Consider the following 18,213-nt stretch of genomic DNA (forward strand, 5'->3'; position numbering starts at 1 on the left):
GGGCGTCATTTCGCGTTGACGGGAATCTCATGGTTTGTCTCGAGTTGCGGCGGGAGGCTTGGGATTCCTCTCCAGGTACCACACGGAACTCAGGGAGCCTCTCGTGTTGTCTCAGCAAAGTCAAATCTCCATTCGAGTTGTGAGGTCGAGCGCAGGAGTGCTCTGGAGTCATGGCAGGGGAATCAGGCCTCAATTCACATGGAAGGGGGAATCTCAAGGTGTTTCTCGAGTGCGGCAGGAAGTGTGCATTCCCTCGAGGTCCAACGGGAACCTGAGGGAGCCTCTCATGTTGTCTCTGTGAAGTCAGGAATCCTTTCGAGTTGTGAGGGGCCCCTAGGGATTCCACTCGAGTTGGTTCAGGCGGCTAGGGCCTCATCTCTAGTAGAGGTGGGAAACTCAGTGTTCCTCTCCAGCTTTGACAGGGATCTCAGGGTCCCTATGGAGATTCCACTGGGGAGTCACATGTAGTCTCGTGTTGCATAATGGAACTCCACTTTCATCTTGAGGTGGTAAAGGGGTGTCAGGCCTCCTGTCGAGTGCAGGCAGGGATCTCTGGCTATTTCTAGAGGCGTCACGGGGCTCTCAGTCCTCCCTTCATGTCGTGAGTTGATATGTCATGAATGTCGTGGTAACAATCGAGTCATTGCAGGGGAATGAGGCATTATCTCGAGTGGATGGGGACATCAGGGTCTTTTCAAATGGTGGCACGACCCCTGGAGTTCCTCTCGAGTTTCAAGGTGAGACCGGCCTCTTCCTGAGGTGCAACGGGAACGTCAGGACTCCTTTACAGGCAAAGAAGGGGAATGGACCCTCATCTCAAGATGAGGAGAAGAAAACGGGGCTCTTCTTAAGATGTGGTGGGAAACTCTTGTTCCTCTCAAGTGGGGACGGGTATCTCGGGGACCTTCCTGAGTTGCCTCAATGGTGTCAAGTAGCCTTTTGCATTTCAAGAGGGAACGCGGGGTTTCTCTCCAGACTCTGCTTTGGAAAAGGGCCTCATCTCGCGTTGAGGGGAGAACCTCATGGTGGTTCTTAAGTTGTGGCGGGAAGCTTGGGGATCCTCTCAAGTTGTGATGGGGACTTCAGGGACCCACTCGTGTTGCCTCAGAGAAGTCAGGTCTCTTTTCAAGTTGCAAAGGGCACATCTGTATTCCTCTCGAGTTGCTGCTGGCGAATAGGGCCGTGTCTAGAGTTCAGTCGGGAAACTCATTGTTCCTCTCTGGCTGTGACCGGGATCTCGGGCTTCCTGTCAAGGTTCAACTAGGAAATCAGTGCTCGTCTGTTGTTGAGGCATGGAACTCTGCATTCCTCTCATGTTATCAAAGGGGTTTCAGGCCTCTGGTCGAGTTCAGACAGGGATTTGGGGCTTTTTCAAGAGGATAGGCAGGGGTGACAGGCCTCCCATCCTTTTGTGAGGGGATACTCAGTGATCCATTGGAGCCAGTGCAGGGGAATCAGGACTTATCTGGAGCAGAGGGGGAACTTGGCATCCTTTTTCCTTGCAGCAGGATCTGCTGGGTTCCACTTGAGATTCAATCGGTGACACAGACCTCCTCTTGTGGTGCGAGTGGAAGTTGGGATTCCTCTTGAGTTGAAGCAGGAATGGGCCCTCATCTCCAGATGATGTAGAACACATGGGGCTTTTGTCGAGCTGTGGCAGGAAACTCTGCTTTCATCTCGAGTTGTGACGGGGATCTCTGGGCCCCCTTGAGTTGCATGAAGGGAGTCAAGCCTCCTCTCGAGTTTTGAGAGGGAACGTGGGAATGCTTTCTAGGAGCTGCAGGAGAAAACAGCCTCATGTCGAGTTGACGGGGGAATCTCATGATTTGTCTCGAATTCCGGCGGGAGGCTTGGGATTCCTCTCTAGGTACCACAGGGAACTCAGGGAGCCTCTCGTGTTGCCTCAGGAAAGTCAAGTCTCCATTCAAGTTGTGAGGGTGAGCGCGGGAGTGCTCTGGAGTCACGGCAGGGGGATCAGGCCTCACTTTAGATCACTTCCTCTTCTAAATAGTTTATGTATGTGGTTAGTCAGTCGTGTCTAATTCTTTGTGGCCTCATGAACAGTAGCACACCAGGCTCCTCTGTCCATGGGATTCTCCAGGCAAGAATACTGGAGCGGGTTTCCTTCTGGCAATACTGGAGCCATTTCTTTCTCTAAAGTACATTATGTAAAGTCCGCAATATAATCTTTCAAACATCCCACTGAGGTTGATGCTACCATTATGTCCATTTTATGGATGGAGAAACTGAAATACTGGAAGGTTAAGTGATTTGCTCCAGGACACACAGATCAGAACTGATGGAACTGTCACACAGGCCCACTCATTCTGGCTCCTGTGTAGCTACTGCCTCTCACACTAGTTCCTGAAGCATCTGGTTGTCACCAACAGCAGTGTTAGCTCTCATAACCATTGGAAGATCTGTGGTTATTTACATATGTGGATATTTAAAGTGATAGCCGATGTGGAGCCTGGATTAAAAAAAAAAAAATTCTTTACCATAAGGTAGTCTTCTGTCTTACCCCATTTGAGTAGTTTATAAATTTGTGTGTTTATTTGAGAAAATCTGATTTAAAGCATGGATGATGTTGTGTTTGAGTGCTAGTGGAGAGGTCAGTAACCTGCAGAGGGCAGACAGGACGTATTTTCACTTTGTGGACTGTAAGGTGTCTGCTGTAACAACTCATCTCTGCTGTATGGTGGGAAAGCAGCTGTTGACAATATGCAGACAAAAGAGAAAAACACCAATGATGGCGGATTTACTAGGTAGTAGTTAAAACAGTTGTTTTTTCTTTTTTTTTTTTAGTTGCAAGAAGCACAAGATCAACTTACAGAGGCTGTGAAATGTGCTGAGAAAACACAGGATCACATCCAAAAGTATGATTTAAAGCAGAAAATAAATATAAAATTTAAAGTAGAAAATAAATATAAAGCAGATAAACAGTATAATATAAGAATAGATCAATAGTGATAATAAGCACATTATCATGAAGCTGTGTAACATTTCAGCTTTGAGCTATTTTGAGATGCATAATTTTCCCCCATTATTTCCATATTTTGCACATTATCCACAACTGAAAAGTGAAAATTTTAATCACTCAGTTATGTCTGACTCCTTGCAACTCCATGGACTCTAGTCGTCCAGGCTCCTTTGTCCATGGAATTCTCCAGGCAAGAAACCTAGAGTGGGTTGCCATTCCCTTCTCCAGGGGATCTTCCTGACTCAGGGTTTGAACACGGGTCTCCTGCATTGTCAGCAGATTCTTTACCATCTGAGCCACCAGGGAAGGTGATTAGTCACAAATAGAAAAACAATACAGTGGCCAAATCACTTTTCAAAATTCTAAGAACCTGTGTAATAGAACCTGAAGATGTTTGTTCAAAAACAGTGTGATATTTTAAAAATCTATGTGTGAAGGAATGCCGTGACAGTCCAAGGGTTAAAACTATGCCTTCCAAGGCAGAGGGTGTGGGTTTGATCCCTGGTTGGGGAGCTGGGGCCCCAGGTGCCTCATAGCCAAAAAACAAAACAAAATCATAAAACAGAAGCAATATTGCAGTCAATTCAATAAAGACTTTAAAAATGGTCTACATCAAAAAAAAAAAAAAAACCTTAAAAAAAAAAAAAACCATGTGTGAGAATAATTATTTAAAATCTGCATTTTAGGCTTGAAATTGAAAATGTCAAGTTACAGACTACAGTCAAAAAGCAAGTGGGCAAAATTGAACAGCTTCAGAAAAACCTGTTATGTACAAGATTGGTAAGTCAACCTCTTAATTTCTGTCATACTGAGAAAGGATTTTAATTTTTTTTACTAGTAATATATAAGAATATTTTGGACAATATGAAAAGTCTCATTGATTAGCTTATTGTATTTTTATTGATACTGCTTGCTACTAGTACTGTGATTCCTCTATAGAGGGAATCGACTGAATTCATAAAATTAATGATTTTTATAGTAAGATTTTAATTTTAAAAATTGTGACAGTCCAAAAGCAATATTTTATATAGACCACATTTTGTTTATTCATTCATCTGTCAATGAAATTCCACCTTCTGACTATTGTTAATAATGCTGGTTTGAACATTGGTACACAAACATCTATTTGAGTCCAGAAATTTGAGTAATGATTTGAGAATTTTAAGTTTCTTTTGTAATCTAGATCTTTCTGTGAGATTTCTGAGAATGAATCATTTTAAATATTGTAGTTTGTTCTCTTCATTAAGAATGAATACTATGTCTGTATAGAACCATTTTTCTGTACTACTGTATTTTTCACTTGTTGCATTTTTTTTTAGAGATGGGGGTTGCATGGGAATTTTTCAAAGATTACTTCAGTAAGGTGTGACTTACCAAAACCTGGAATATCTTGAACCATTGATGAAAATGCTTTTAGAGCATCTCTAGAAAGTAAAATGTAAATATAGGCAGTGTTTAAAAAAACTTTCATTAACATTTAGTATTTTATGTGTAAAAGTCTCTATTTTTAACAAGTAAATGTTGGCAATTTAAATTCCAGAAAAATGATGAAATGAAAAAGAATTTTAAGTTGTTTTAGGAAAAGGGATCAATTTTGAAATCTGTTATTGGCATCAATCAGGTTTAAAAACTGTGTTTACTATAAATTCATATTAACTTGTGAACTCATGAGAAATAATATTTTTAAGAAAGAATAAGTCTCTCTAGGTGTTTAAAAATGATTTTCTTCAATTGTTTTTTTCTAAGTCTGAGGATGAAAAGGAACAATTAAAGAAATACTTTGAATTAAAACAATCTCTGGAAAATAGCTTGGACCAAGAAAAGAAGAAAAACAGTGAGTTCAAAAAAGAGATTACTGGGTAAGATTTTAATATTTCTGATAATCTCAACTATTAATAAAAGTATAATTTTATTTTATTTAAAACCTTAGACAAATTCATTTTTTAAATATATTTTCATAATTGAACACATTATCCTATTTCAAAGTTTACTGTGGAAAGTCAGCACAATCTGAAATGTTTTTGAGTGCAGCAGTGTTACACTTATCTCTAATGATTTCTAAAACAGTAACAACCGTGCCTCTGCATATAGTAATGTCACTCTCTTCCTCATCATCTATGCTGAATTTTTACTTCTGCAAAGTATCTTTGTTCTTTTTGGTAATGCTGCCTTCTTTTAATTGTGTTCCTTCCCTTCATAATTCAAGTAATTTATTATCTAAAAACCTACCTGTGTTACTGTTGAACAACATTAAAAAGTATCTTGATTTGGCTTATATTTTCTTTTTGCCCCAAAGTTTTAGTTATAAAATGTACATACAAAAATCTATGTGTAACTTAAAAAATAATAAAATAAGTGACCATGTTTTGATCAGTAAGATAAAAAGCTACTTATGTATTTTTGCTGAGTGCAGTTAACCCTCATCATCTACAGATTCAGCCAACCCAAGATCAAAAGTATTCAGGAAAAAAAAAATTTGAGAAAGTTCCAAAAAGGAAAACTTGGATTGGTCTCAAGCTGGCAACTATTTCCATAGTGTTTACACTGTATTTATAACTATTTACAAAGCATTTACATTGTATTAGATAATGTAAGTAATCTAGGGATGTCTGAAAGTATAGGGAAGATGTGCTTAGGGAAACTTGAGCATCAGTGGATTTTGTATCCATGGAGTGTTGGGGGATTTTTGAACCAGTCCTCTGTGGATGCCAAGGGATGATTATACAAAGGATTCTTCTCTGATTCTCATTAATATTTTTCTCTTTTAATTTTCTCTACATTGCTTTGCATTTTGTTAACAATGTGCTGGGCAAGATTTCTACTGTTAAAACAGTCTTGAAGAGACTGGTACCCTCTCTGTCTCTTCTGATTTCCTTTCTTCTAAAACTGTCAGCCTGGGTTATTTCCCGCTTAACTCAGGCTCCAAAGATTTTTCTTTTTCTTTTTTTTTCAATTTTGAGTGAGAATCTTGTTGGTTTTTTGTATCTACTTCCTTTTCTTTTTGTAGAGGCTGTGGTCAGTAGGAACAAACGTGTCTTGTGTCTTTTCAAAAAAACATTCATATATAATATATCTTCATCTTTAGCTTGAATACTGATCTCTCGTTTATAACTAATATTTAATAAATTAATATTTCACACTAGCATGCTAAAAATTGACGTTATTTGTAAGAACTCATATATTACATATATCACACACAGTATATTTAAATGTGATAAAATTTTTCTTCATAATATTTATCTAAGATTATAATTTAGTTATTATGCTTTCAAGGAATACTAAATTTGAACAATGAGAAAGGATTATAATTTATAGATTTGTTTATCTGATAGAACATATATCTGTTTAATTATTAAATATCTGCTCTTAAAGAACTTACTCATTCTATACATTTCTACAGATTTAAGAAACTCTTAAAAATGACAAGAAGGAAGTTAAATGAATATGAAAATGGAGAGCTTAGTTTCCACGGAGATTTAAAAACCAGTCAAACTGAAATGGATATTCAAATTAATATGCTAAAACATAAGGCAATTTTGAATCAGTTTTAGAACCCCAAAATCACTTAATTTGAGGAAATATAAATCATTCCATGCTTTGAGCAGTGAAACAAATTTGTCTATTAATTTTTTAGGTTAGACACCAGTAAAAATGACAGCTTTTCCCTATATCATTTCGAGATAAAAAGGGCACACTCTTGACTCTCTCTGTCTTGAACCCTGGCTGGTGATCTGAAGCTGAGCAGCACAGCATTAATGACTCCAAAGCATCTGTTGTTTTTGGTGACAGGTTTGTTGAAATCTAATGAACATACCATGCAGTTCATTCATTTAAACTGTACACTTCAGTAACTTTATTGTGTTTAAAGAGTTATACAGGTATTACCATGTTAGAACATTTTCATCACCTTCCAAAGAAATCACTGTGCCAGTTTTCCTTTCATGATCTTCCCAGCCTGAGGGAATCATGACTCCACTCCCTGACTGTGTAGATGTCCCTTTTCTGGATATTTTGTGTCAGTGGAATCACACAATATGGGATCCTTTGTGACTGCCTTCTTTCATTCATCATAATATTTTCAAGGTCCATCTAACATGTATCAGTATTTCCTTGCTTTTATTGTTCAATAATATTCTATTGTATGGACATACCACATTTGATTTATCCATTCATCATCTGATGGACCTTTGGGGTTGTTTCTACTTTTTGGCCAATGTCAGTAATGTTGCTGTGAACATTTATGTCTAAGTTTTGGTGTGAACGTATTTTTTCATTTCTTGTGGGAATACAGTTATGAGTAAAATTGCTGTATTACACAGCAACTCTGTTTAACCTTTTGAGGACCTTCCATACTGTTTTCCAGCATGGCTGCATCATTTTATATTTTTATCCAAAGTATGTAAAACATTCCCATTTCTATACATTCCTGTCAACACTAGTCATTACCTGTCTCTGTGAATATAGCCATCCTAGCAAGTATGAAGTGGCATCTTGTGGTGTTTTATTTCTCTCTCTGAGGAGAGGACAATGAAATTGAGTTCTACATGAGTAACTACTCAAAGCTACCCATCTCTTTTAGATGAGATGAGATCAAAAGTCTGATTTTGGTAATTAAACTATTTCTAGTTATTTCTTATAGTTCAAATCATATGTCTCATTGCTTACTAGTCTTCATTGCTTTCAAACTTGAGCAGAAATTCTAAGGAGTCACAACTGCCTATTTGTAAGAAATTGTCATTGAAGGGAACCCTGAACAAACTTCTTCCTGAATAGTTCTTAAGTCTTCCATCTAGTTATATGTTCTTCTCATCAACATTGTCATTAAAAATCTCACCATTTATTATATTCCAGTTTATAGGAGACCAGTTTCTACCTATATTTATGTTTCTTTATTTTCTATTTTTCAAAAATCTATTTTTCTGTTTTTTCCTAATCAGCTTTAAGTTTAGTGGCTTCAATACATAACATTGGTTTCGTTCAAAATCTACACTTAGGAAAAGGTGGCCAGGACGGCTGGCTTCTCGTCCCCTCAGCTTCAGGTGGGGCAGCTCGAGGGCTGGGGCCTGGAATCAGGTGAAGGTGTGTTCATTCCCATGTCTGATAGTTGGTATCTGTGGTTGGCTGGACTTTGGTGAAGGCAGACAAGTGAAACACCTACTCTGAACACCTAGGCTCTCTTTGCAGCCTGGGCTTACTCACAACATGGAGCCTGGTTCCCAGGTTGAGAGCCAGGCAGAAGCTCTGCTGCCTTGTCTAAACTCGCTTTGCAGTTCACACAGAATCACTTTCATCATCTTCTGTTCAATAGGAGCAAGTCACTTATACTTGGCCTATATTCTACTGTTTTTTTACAGAATAAAGTTTTTAAAACTAATGGGTACATTTAAAAACTAGCACAGTTACTCACTGGCCACAAATTTTTATATTTCTTCCAATGAAAAATACCCTTTTCCCTACCCATTCCCTCACAAGTCTCAGTTGTTAACAGTGTCAGGCCCAGGCTCAAGTAGAGGTCTTACCGTCTTCATCAGGTATAGGTGGCACATGCAGATGAGGTTTCTGGGTGTGATTTCTAGAGTGTGACCCTGTGAGCACAACCCTCTCAGTACTAAGACTTGAGAACTAAAGGGACAAGTTATCTGCCACCCACACCCCCACCATTCTGCTGAATGACTAGACTCTCCCATTCAGAAATGGGAAGTGGGAGGCACTATAGTCCATAGCAGCTCTGAGGTCCAGTTTGGTGCTGCCAGCCCTTTGATGAGGACTTGGTCCTGCCCATAGGAGTGCTTCTCCTTTTTTATACCCTCTGGGCTCTGTGTGCTGTCCTTTTCATAAGAAATGACCTCTGTCTGTAGCTGAGTCATGTTTCTTAAATCAGCTTCCTCTTTACTGAACTTCTAAGAAAATCCCAAAGGCCTATTCTCATTTGTATGTCTTGGTCTCTGTTAGGCCAAGCACTTTTTTTTGTTTTTTGTTTTTTTGCTGCCAAGGTTCTCTTTAAAGCTTTAAGTGTCCTGTGAATTGGATTGGGGTTCACGTCATTGGAGAAGCTACCCTCAGAAATCTTTTGTGAGAGAAGCTCTGCACCTTGGACTTCTTGTGAAGCTTTGGAGGATGATGCCTTTAAAATTCTTATGCCCTTAAGATCTTTAAAGGAATTTGAGGCACCACCTTAAGTCTTTCCAGGGTCTTAATGAAGGGTTTTACAGTCTACAGGTTTCACCTTTAGACCATGTTTTCCTGACAGCACTCTAGATTTGATCTTAGCCCAGAAGCTGTTTCTCTCTTTTAGCATCATGTGACTACTGGACATGTGGAGATGCTGTAAAGGACATAACAGATATTGAAACCAAATATAATTGAGCCTGGTTCCTTTATATTTAATAGTCCCCCCCTTTTTTTGATAGCTTATCCCTCTCATTGATGTTACTTTCAGCTGGTTCATAGCAAGAGTCTCCTTTCCCCTGTGTTTCAGTGTCGTTTTCTTCTTTTGCCTAGAAGCTGTCACCAGTAGCCTCTTTAAGGGCCATCAGGATTCAGGTTACAATGTCATGAAGCCCTTTGGGTTTTCATTTCTTTCTCTGCATCCATTCAGATCTCACCTACCTCCAAGTTGAAAGGCATTCTCACATCTTTTAGTTCTTTTTTAATGGCATTTTTAATATCAGTATCTGTGCCAGGTATTTACTGCCAGCAAATTGTATAATAAAGCACGTCAAAGCCTAGTGGCTCAAAAGAGCATTTAATTTGTTCAAACATTTTGTTGGGACAAGGCTCAGTGAGTGAGGCCAGTACATTTCTTTTCCAGCCGGCATCAGCTGGGACGTCGTGAAGGTGGGGACCAGGGTCATCTGAAGATTAGTTCATGTACATGTCTGGCAGTTGGAGCTGGCTTTTGGATGGGGCATTAGTTGGGGACGGTCAGTGGGGGCACTGACAAGGTGCTCAGTATGTGGTCTGGGCTTCTTTGCAGCATAGTGACTGATGCTAAGGGTGGGCTTTCCCACAGAGCAAAAGTCAGTTTCCCCAGACTCTGTCCAGTAGAAATCAGTTACTGAGGCCCACACATATTTAAGGGGAGGGAATCTCAGAGAAAAGTGTTAAAGAATTTGTAGACAGTTTCAATACCACCACCTCCACTCACCTCGACTTACCAAGTAATCATTCTGTCTAAAGGAAAGTTCTTTGCAACTCGGTGTCACTGAAATTCCCACAAATTTTGTTTGTTCTTTTGTTTGGTATGTTCCGTTCTGTGAAAAGTAACAAATGGTTACAAGAATGAGGCATTTGATGTTGTTGTTGTTGTTCAGAAAAATGTATGGATCATCTCATTAAGCTATTAGGAGATGGGATTTCTTTAACCTTTTAAATTTTTTTTTCTTTGGAATGCAGTTCAAGTTAGCAAAAAGTATTCATAGTTCAGAAAAAGACTTATGGGATTAGAATCCATATTTATAAGATTTATTATTGAGAGTCTTACTTTCACAATCTTCTTTTGGGAAGCGTTTATTAACTCAATCCTAGATAACTCAATACAGTATCCCTCAAATGTCTTTAAAACATGGGGCATTAAGATGGGGGGAAGGAGTAAGAGACATTCTACTAAGAGGTGACTTGAAGTCATTTTATGGAGAAAAAATAGAAAAGAGTGTAAAATCAAGTGCAAATGTTGTGTGACAAAGATGATGACAGTGAAGAATATATTTTGTGACTCTTGGTGATTTGAACTTCTTTCTTGATTCTCTGAATAATCCCTGGTCCTACATTCTACAATACAGATACCATCATATCTATTTGGTACTGGGTTTGAGTTAGGCTGTGCTCAATCCACTTGCCTCATTACCAAACAATATTGTTTTATTCTTGCAGATTGATGATCTTACAGCAGAGCTGGAAACTGCATGTTCAAAATGTCTGCATCTGGATGCAAAAAATCAAGTTCTTCGAGAGGAGTTATTATCTATGAAAGGAATGTAAAAGAAATGTGAAAAAGTAGAGAAGAATAAAAAGAAGTTGGAGCAAGAAGTAGTGAACCTCAGAAGTCATATAGAAATGAATATGATAGAACACAGTCAAGTAGAGCAGTATAAACAGGAGATTGAAGAAAGGGCGAGACAGGATCTCGTAGAGAAATTAAAGGAAGTCAACCTATGTTTGCAGGTTAATTTGTTCATCTGTCATGTGCTTCAGTTCACCTCATTGTAAATTACATTTTGGATCTATGCAGCTTATGTGTTACCTCTACTTCCCTTAGAGCAATTGGTTTGGTAGTTTTCTGAAAGGAAGGGGACACTTGTTTCTCCCTTTAAATATTTCCGTTTCCATCACAGTTATCACCAAATTGACCTATCAGAATGATTCTCACTAGAGAATCCTTTCATTTATAAGACCAATTGGTATAAAACAAGACTACTAGGAGGAAAAAAATATTGTGGTTTAGAACTGGTACCATCCTCTTGAATTATTTTTAAGTTGTCTTGTTCAATTTTTAAAACTTTAAGTTGATCCTCTTGTTCTTTGAATTAACAGATTATATAAGCACCACTATAACAATAATTCCACTTTAATTTTATAATTCACATTTAATTCACTTCACATTGATGATAATTATTTTAAACTTCTGCTCTTTTTTTTAACCTTTAAAATTGCTTTCTGAATCACTGACTCAAAACTAAAGGGAGCAAATATCATTTTCCAGGTTAATGATTATTTTTAAAATGTTATCTTTTAAAATTTGCTTTAGATACAAGCAGCTCTCGAGAGAACTTAGAGCAGTTACAAGAGAAGAATAATGCTTCCATAAGAAGTCAGATGGAACTCAGAATTAAGGACTTGGAATCTGAACTCTCCAAGGTGGAAACTTTTGCAAGAATATTTTCATAGAGCAGAGTTGGAAAAATATAAGCAACTCTACCTAGTAGAACTACAATTTAGAAAGTCATTTGAAGGTCAACTATACAAGTAAGTCAAAACACAGAATCACAGAAAGTAAATTTAGTTCATTAATTTGTCTCCAAAGCCTAATTTTTATAGAGCGCAGTTCATGAGATTAATAGGAAGTGAAAGCTAACTAGATGGTCACTGCTAGAGGGTGGCCCAAGAGAAACTATTAATATGGTGTCCTTTTAAGTTTTACCACACAGAGTCGGAAATGACTGAAGTGACTTAGCAGCAGCAGCATACTGCATAAAGTCATGCTTGTGAAATTGGGGGCAAATAACACAAGAGTGAAAGACAGGATAATTCACAGAGTGGCTAGAAATAGTATGGTGACCTGACTGAGGGTGGGGGTATGGAGTATGGAAAGGGCAGATGGCACCTCCAGTGCCTAGTCCAGATTTCCCCACTGTCTGAAAGCAGAGCATTCCCAGGAAGCCTTTCATAAGCCAGAACAGCATACAGCAAAGAAGAAGGTACCCGAGGGCACGTTCTGCTAGTTGAAGCCTAAAATGAATATGCACAAGTGAAGCACAGGTGTTCCCATATAGGGTTCAGGGTTGTGGTGACTTGACACTGAGATGTGGGGTGTGGCTTCCAGGGAAGGAGCCCAGTGGGACCAGTCTCCCTGCTTGGGCAGTGTGATGCCTCTCACTGTAAAACATATGCTGAAACCTTTTATATGAAATCAAAAAGTCTCTTCAAAAAAAAATTTTTTTTTTTATTATCAAAAACAGATGCTGATGTAGCCCTTTCCTAGAAGGGAAGTAACATAAAGTGAACCTTGGAAAAGCAGGGGATACTTGTAATTGTTCCTGGGGCTGTTTTAGCTCTTTTCAATCACCCATTGACTTTCTTGTCGTCCCCTCTAGATTGTGACTCTAGATGATTCCTTAGAGGCAAAAGCTTAATTTGTCCGAGGTCATGAGTGAAACGTGTATACAAGGGTGGTGAAAGCAAATGCTTGAACGTGGCTTTGTGGGATGGGGTGTTTCTTCATCCCTGAACTGTTTCATGGAGGCAGGTGTGTCCCAGAGGGCAGTAGGTGTCACTGTGAGGCCACCTTCCTTTCTATCTGATGCCCTTTCTTTTCTGTGACTTGTTACTTGAAGAGCCCTAGACACATGTGTACTTCTTTAGAACAAGGTTACAACTATCATTGTTTACAGGAGGTCTGCTCTGTGTTTTCAGTGTTCAAACAGTTTATTGGGAATTTCATTTACTATATGGCAACTTTAAAAATGCAAATCATTAAGTTGGTGTTTTCCATCTTCCCCAGGACTCATGAGAGGCTGGCAGTGATCAGCACCAAACTTGAGGTGGAGAAAGAGCAGAACAAATCTTTACTCGGCAATCTTAGCATGAGGCCCCTGGAGCCCCTTGTGTTGGAAATTTCAATAATCCTTTAGTGCTCAATGGAAATCTTACTCTAAGAGCAAACATAGGTTTTTCTACTTCAATTCCATGTCCTTCGAATAACAGCATGGAGAATTACTTGACCAAAATTACTTCTATTATCTTTTCTCCACTGAGTTTCAGATTTCTGATATGAATGATCCTTGTTTTAAATTTGGTGAACTTCTGAACTTTTTATTTGACTTAATGCACCCTAAATAAAAGCCATAATTAGCTGTGCTAATAAAGGAGACAGAAATTTGATGATTTTTGTCCCAGAGTTCTTGATTTTAAGAGATACGTACTAAATTATTGAATTTCTTGAAAAGCTGAGTTTAAATTCTACTTTAGAAATGAAATCTTATTGCCTAATATCCAAAGTATTCTTTCAGATGTTTCACTTCCTTTCTAATTGATTTCAGTTGGCAATGGTTCATAATCATTTCCAAGCTCTGCTGTACCCAACGAAGTTTTTCTGCCTCTAAGCATAAGTGAATCACTGGCATCTAAACACTAACCACATATGGATGCTTTTTGTTTAAAGGAATTCTAGATAAATCCTTTTTATGAATTAAATAAACTTACAATACTAAATCAAAACATTAGTTTCCAGTTTTAGCTTAACATTCTTGTCATTTTCTTACATAAATTTTGTCATTTCTTACAAAAATGACATTTTTGTCATTTTCTTTAATTGCTATTTTACCTATAGCATTTTTATTTAAAATTAAAAAAGAAAATCTTGCTAAGCATTTGTAGAACATTTCTAGATTTGTAGTTAATTCAAACATTTAAACATTATAAATAAAGCTCACTTTATCTCTATCTTGACATCACCTGGATGAATGGTATCTAAGATAGCAATGATGGGGAGTCTTTAAATTGCAATCAGTTTTCACTGTTCAATCATTGTGATTAAAATATCCATTTCAGTCAGTGCACACAGGTTTATAGTTTTAATGGTGTTTTCCTGATGTTTGTGATGCACAGAAAAGTAGCCCTTGTTAAATGCAGTCTCAACCTGTTTTATCATTTGGCTTCTTGCCATCGAAGGAGAGTAATTAAGGTTTCTTTCACAGCACTGCATCTACACTAGGTCTCAGTACTTGAGAGCTGTGAAATTGGAGGACGTGCTTTAGCTGTGCAGTCACAGCGGGCCTCTGAACACTTCATCCCAAGTCAGACTCTTCCCCATGCAGGCCTAAGAGGAAGAAGCAAATGCTTGACCCCCATCCCAGACACAGGCTGCTTACTGCACACCCAAGTTCACGGTGCTGTAAGCACATACATCTTTTCAAAGTAGAGATTTGGAACCAAGCAAGCACTTTGGGAGAAGTTCCTTCTCCCAAACTCACCAGTTAGGTAAATCTCTTCACCTCTCATAAGGAGGGTAGGAGTATAAGTCCTCACCTTGAAACTTTTCTCCTTCAAGTTTCCTGTCGTGTATTTTTTAAAAAATGTATGCTTTATAAATTAACTATATCAAATGACTGCTACATATAGGAGTTTGACAATAATTTATTTTGTTCTTGCCTTTAAAACATGATTTAGTTAGAAAGCTACTATGTCATGTCATGCCACAAGCATTATTGAACTATGTAAGTGGTTTTACATATTCATTTTCTCTGCATTATAGTTAAAAATCTATGTGTTTTTTCCTTAATCTGAGGAAGTAGCTGGCATAGGACTCTGGACTCAGTAAGAAAGTCATTGGCTTTCTTACTTCTTTTGTAGAATTACGAACTTTGCCTAAATCATGACTCTTATACCTTAAAAAAAATTTTTTTTTCAAAGAAAACAAACTTTCTTGAAAAAAAATTTTGTGTGGAACCATATTATATAAAACAGAGATAAGTATAAAGCCTTTTAGCCAAAGGAGTGGCCAGAGGTCCTGCACTTGTGACTTCTCAGTTCCTCAACCCTGCAGTGACCCCTGTGGGACCTTCCCTTTCTACGGGACATAGTATAGAAACCAACAGTTATGTGTTAATCCTTCTCACTAAACACCTTTAGAATAAAAACTTGCTGGTACATTGTTTTCTTGTGTATAATTTTCTCACCTTTCTGTGTTTCTGTTAAATAGAAAAGTTTAAAGAAAATTGCAGGTGTGTTCTCCTTAATAACATTCAACTCAAACTACTTCCTCCATTTGAACAGGATCTTCAGCTAGAAATCAAAATAAAGGTCTCAGAAGTATGTATTCAGGGCAGGAGCTCTTAGGGGGAGAAGATAGTAATCTTGTGGGTCAATCCTAGGATTGACCTAGGTCATTCTCTAATTCTTTGAAATTATGTGTACTCTAGAGACTGATATTTATTGTACTTTTTATCAGATTAACGTTCTATATATATATATGTGTTCTCTGTTATTTATAAGCGGAATAGGTAGGAATGTATTTTCTTTTATTTATGTGATTATTTTTCTACTTAAGTAATCTTCAAGTTAGGTCTAGTCTCTAAAAGTATTATTTAAATGTCACATTTAGTAAGCTGTATAACATTCCTATGATAATATCTCTTGCTTAACTTAAAGATAAATGATATTTGACTTATTTCAGATGCATCAGGAGCTGGACAGGAGTATAACTAGAGAACTAAGAGAAGGAATGTTGCCAAAATGTATGAATTAAATTTAGATATTGATTTCTGAAATACACTGTAAACAATAAATGACATCTCTTTCCATTGTTTGGATAATAAATGCCATGTTAATTTTTTTCTTATACATAGCTAATGAAAAATGTGAAAGCCTGAGCAGTCATAGTAAAAAATATTCTTCTTCCTCATTTATTCATCATGTTCCATAGTTTAAAAAAAAATCTAAAAAGGTCTATGTATTTCTATTTATTTCTGGCTGTATCCTTTCTCTACTACTGCCATCACTGTGGAACTGTCCATCTACACCCTGACACCATTCTCAGAAAGCATGGAGTTCATCAACGTCTCAAGTGTCTGGTAGTGGTTAAGGCTAGAACACCCAGACTCAAGCAGTCATGTTTGCGTAGCTGTCATTTGGTGGGTACTTTATAATTTCTGTGTCATTGACTTTGTCACTAGTTTATCTCTTGCCCTCAGGAAAGGCTCCAAACACCTGCATCAATGCGGGTCCTTCCAAAGTAGTTGGCCTTATCTCTTTACCACCTTATTCTGCCACTTAGCTGTGCATCTAACCAGCCAGACTGTGTAGGATCCCACAGATTCGTTTCCTCACCTCTGGTCTTTGTACGTGCTTCTCCCCTCTGGTCTTTGTACGTGCTTCTCCCCTCTGACTCTTGTATTTTTCCTGTCCTTCAGGTAGCTACTTCCATAGCACCTCCACCAAAAAGCTGGCAGTATTGACACAAAGCCGGCTGTCCCTTCTGAGTGTTCCTTGTGCCATCTTGTATACCTGTCTTAGTATTTATGACTCCATATGGAAATTGTCTGTTGATCTATTTTTACAGTTTGTGGCATTATCATTTCTCAGGGTGACTGGGGTCACCTTCATCTTGTAATTCCAGTGTTTGTCACAGCACCTTAGCAGATAGTTATTGAGTAAATGAATGAAGAATGAGAAAGCCAGAAGCTCTGATACTCAGCCACACTTGGGACCTTGGGCTGATTATATAATTGTAATCTTGTATTTTGTTTTCTGTCATTTATAGATATGTTTCATTTTTCAGAGTACTTAGAAATATTTCAGGGTTTTTTTTTTTTGTTTTTTTTTTTTTACTAAGTTAACTCACAGAGTGGCACCCCACTCCAGTACTCTTGCCTGGAGAATCCCATGGGCGGAGGAGCCTGGTAGGCTGCAGTCCATTGGGTTGCGGAGTGTTGGACACGACTGAGCGACTTCACTTTCACTTTCCACTTTCATGCATTGGAGAAGGAAATGGCAACCCACTCCATTGTTCTTGCCTGGGGAATCCCAGGGATGGCGGAGCCTGGTGGGCTGCCATCTATGTGGTCGCACAGAGTCGGACACGACTGAAGCGACTTAGCAGCAGCAAGTTAACTCAAGTATTTTAGATAAAGGATATAATCCTTTTTCTTTCCAGTTGCTGCTGAATTTGAATCTGAGTCCTGCCGAGGTCCAGCCCCGGCTGATCCAGGGTATTCGAAGGAGAGACGGCTTCGGCGACCTATTTATTTATTTATTTATCAAAGATATAAAGAGTAATAGAATGAGGATAGCTCAGTAGGAAAATTCAGTGGAGAAAAGAAGCTGAGTAGCTTGGTTTATGCGGAAAATCAATATAACCCGTGACACCAGGTTAGCTCTGACCACGGAGGCTGCAGGCGCCCTCTCGAATAGCGGAAGGTGCCCCACCTTAGACACCTTCTCGAGTGGGTCTTAGAAGCCCAGGCAAATAAATGGTCGCAGAGGATTTCCGCGCTCCAGATGGAGACTCGGCTGGAAATTGAGGGGAAGAATGACATGGGAAGACCAAGCTTTGGTGAGCAAGGCCTGTAGCTTTATTTTCAACAAGGGTTTTTATACCCTAAGTTACACATAGAGGATAATAGGGGATGCAAAGTCAGCAGTCTTTGATCCTTATCGAAAACCAGGGTTTCTTTCCTGCACATTTATCGTACACAAATGGTTAAGGTGATTTACATCATCTTCTGGCCAGAAGGCCTATTAACATTTTATGACTCTTGACAAAGACTTATTTTCTCTAAGAGTAATTTTTTTAAGGTTTGGCGCCATCTTCCGAAGGTGTTAGATAAAATTGCATTCCCATAGGGCGGATGTGTAATGGGTTTACAACAAAGGAAAGAATTTATTACCTTAAGGGTCTAAAGTTACTAACACCAAGGCAGCTAATTTTTTCTACATACCAACTATTAATTAATACATATTCAAGGATACAATACAGGGGATGTGAAAACTTGGCAATAAGCATTGGGTCATCAATG

The sequence above is a fragment of the Bison bison genome, unplaced genomic scaffold (assembly GCF_000754665.1).
Source record: "Bison bison bison isolate TAMUID 2011002044 unplaced genomic scaffold, Bison_UMD1.0 scf7180017864337, whole genome shotgun sequence".
Taxonomy (NCBI): Eukaryota; Metazoa; Chordata; class Mammalia; order Artiodactyla; family Bovidae; genus Bison; species Bison bison.